The sequence below is a fragment of the Lactuca saligna genome, chromosome 7 (assembly GCF_052625555.1).
Source record: "Lactuca saligna cultivar CGN05327 chromosome 7, ASM5262555v1, whole genome shotgun sequence".
Classification (NCBI taxonomy): domain Eukaryota; kingdom Viridiplantae; phylum Streptophyta; class Magnoliopsida; order Asterales; family Asteraceae; genus Lactuca; species Lactuca saligna.
The window spans coordinates 75,507,550-75,511,096 of NC_136423.1; positions in this window are offsets into that span (position 1 = coordinate 75,507,550).

Sequence of the window (3,547 nt, forward strand, 5' to 3'; positions counted from 1 at the left end):
TCGCCTGTATCGAACGAAGAACCGATCCAACTTGGAAGGATGTAAACTGAGGCTTTGTTAGAGTCTAACCAACTGTACGTGCGGGTTCCCCGATCGAGCAACATCTCCATCCGGATGAGAGTGTCACAGTCTAGTAGGAAGTTCGGTGGGGTGTCGACAGGTATGTACTTGGGAGCCGGGAAGTCTAGGCCGACGGCTCGACCTATGATCGTGATAAGTCCCCCGATGAAGTATGGAGTCGCATTTGTCTAAAAATAAGCCTGAAAAACTGAGGGAGAGTGCACGCCTCATGCTTCGGAGGAAAAATAGCTCACATCTGTTGATTTGACCGGGCTCGAGACGCCCGAAGATACTCGTCGTAAGGACTCGGTGAGCAATTCGCCAGCAGGGGTGAACGATGTGCTTCGCTCGCTGTCGGCTTGGGTTGAAGGTTGCGAGATCGGAAATTTGCATCCAAAAGTTTGCATCCGGGTAACGCAGAAAATCTTGGTACTCTTGATTTTGGGGGCTGATGCGGAGTGGATTGTCTATACCCATTATAGAATCAAGCTCTTCATATGTGAGCCTATGATGCTCCCCTTTCAACTGGAATGTAAGGACTTTCGTGTCATCATCTCATACATATGTGCTAAGAAATTCTATTGTGGGTTCCTCGTAAGTTCTGTCACAAAGTCGAAGAAAACCACGCCAACCCAGTTTTAGGAACAAACTGTATACACCATCATGCACCCCAAGCTTTTTCATGGACTTTTTATGGTAGAATTTTGTCGGCCGGATTGTGCGACCCTGAAGATTGGAGCGATAGGTTTTGATCTCAACATTTGTAAGGGAAGGATCGCTTCCCTCTTCTCCTCTTTTTTTTCGTTTACCGGATGCTTTGCGTGATGGACCGGCGACATCCTTTTGCGGGTTAGGATCGATCGATGATCCATGTGTGTGTGTCTGAACCACGGTTTTGCCCATTTTCGAAACCTACAATATCAAAAACAACTTCACCAACATAATCCCTCACCTCACCACTCTCAAATCAATGCAACTATCTTTAGACCGAACACACAAAAAAAAATCCAAGAAATAATGACACCCAACTTCTGACAATGTAAAATGGTTTCAACAACACCACTCGGTTAATTTGATAATCCCAACAAAAATTCGGCAGCAATACGAGACAAAATGAGAAAATCCCAACCAAAGTTTAAACAGTTTTTGAACAAATTTCCAAGCAAATTAACCAATCTCAACCTTTCTCAAATCAATGTTTCCAAATAAAACGGGCAACAACGAACGATCTTAGGCAATTTCCAAAGCATAATTGGATGCAATTATCGAATTGAAACAATGAAATGTAATAAAAACCAAGGAAAGAGAATACCCGTATTATCCCAAAATTGAACTTGAACCCGGAATCCGCTACCGTGCACCCCAAGCTTTGGTTATTCGTGGGTGCCTAAATGCAAGACTTGTTCATTGAAGGAATATTTTCAACTTGATTTGTGTGAAAAATCCGGCGGCGGCTCGTGGTGGCTCAAAAATTATGGGAAAATTTTTGGTGAGATTTTGAGGTTTTGTTTGGTTAGATGTAAAGATCCCTGAAAAAGAAACACTTTGGTGGTGTCGGAATTGCGAGAGGTGGTAGGAGTTGGCCGGAAAATGGTCGGAAAGCGGCGAGTTGGGTGGTGGTGGCACCCCTAGACCCGGCGATGGATCGATGTAAACTTCAGGTGGGGTTTGTAGAGCACGGAAAATGGTGAAGAATGGTGGTGGTCTCGTCGTATTCCGACCGGTGGAACTCCGGGAAATCAAATTTTTGTGAAAAGTGGGTTTATGTGTTCTTGAGAGTTTGAGAGAGAATGGTGGGGTTTTTGATGGAATGAAATGAAGAAGAAGAGTTGCTGGAGGTTTTCAATCCATATTCAAGTGTGGTCAACACCCGGTCAATGTTGGTCAACTCATTAAACCACCTAGTCAACGAAAGTCAAAGCTGGTCAACAAAATATGGACTGGTCGTCAAAGCAGCACGCGGGTCGCGTAGAGGGGGCACACGGGTCGCACATATCATGCAGTTAGGTATCTGATTTTTGTCGCAAGTTGAAGACTGGCCGCGCACACTAGCCGCGCACCCGTGCGCGGGTCGCGCAGATCCCTGCTCCCGGAAATCAATTTTTCTCTGTTTTCTTTCGTTTCTTCACTAGTTCTTGATCCCAAATGCCCCAAACATCTAGAAACTTTTGATTTCTTCAAAAATGACTTCAAAAGACGCATCAAAACATTTTCAAAACTTCTTTATTCGAACGTAGAAACACGAAAGCATAAAGCTTTTCCAAAAATGCCTCTCTTTAACGTCTTAGGCAAGACGTCCTTCTAGCTTGGTTCAACACACCGGGACATCCAAGTGGATGACTTCAATAACACTTGCATTAAAACTTTCATAGAATGGCTTTAATCGGTGCCCGTTAACTTTGAAAATTTGTCCCGTTTCTTCACTTTGGATTTCCACCGCTCCATGGTCAAAAGTCTTTATTACAACAAATGGGCCAATCCACCTTGATCTTAATTTGCCCGGGAATAACTTCAACCGTGAATGGTAAAGTAAGACCCTATGTCCCGGTTCAAAATTCTTCCGGGTGATGGACTTGTCGTGGAAGAGCTTCGTTTTCTCCTTATAAATCCTTGCGTTTTCATAGGATTCGTTTCTCAATTCTTCTAGCTCTTGGAGTTGAAGTTTCCTATGCCTTCCAGCCTCGTCAATGTCGAAGTTGCATTTCTTGACCGCCCAAAATGCTCGTGCTCTAACTCGACGGGAAGATGACAAGATTTTCCAAAAACTAATCTGAAGGGCGACATTCCAATCAGGGTCTTATAAGCGGTCCGATATGCCCATAAGGCATCGTCAAGTCTCAAACTCCAATCCTTCTTTGTCGGATTCACCGTTTTCTCTAGAATAGACTTCACTTCACGATTCGATACCTCCGCTTGACCATTCGTTTGAGGGTGATAGGCAGTGGAGACACGATGAGTCACATGATACTTCTTCAATAGAGCCTCCATCATTTTGTTGCAAAAGTGCGTCCCTCTATCACTAATCAAAGCCCTAGGCACACCAAATCTCGCAAAAACATTAGACTTTAAAAACTCGATAACCGTTTTGGCATCGTCCGATCTTGTGGCTTTGGCTTCAACCCATTTAGAAACATAGTCAACCGCGAGTAAAATATAAACGTTTCCAAATGATACGGGAAATGGGCCCATAAAATCAATCCCCCATACGTCAAAAATTTCACAAACAAGGATTGGATTTTGGGGCATTTGGTTCTTTTGCGAAATGTTTCCCGTCCTTTAGCACCGCTCACAACTTTTGCAAAACATATTACAATCGCGTGACATGGTTGGCCAAAATAATCCACATTCAAGGACCTTTCTCAATGTCCGGCTAGGTCCGAAGTGTCCCCCACAAGCAAATTCATGACAGAATTGCAAAATGGATTGGTGCTCTTGTTGGCGCACACATCGCCTAATGATTTGATCGGGACAATGTTTCCACAAATAA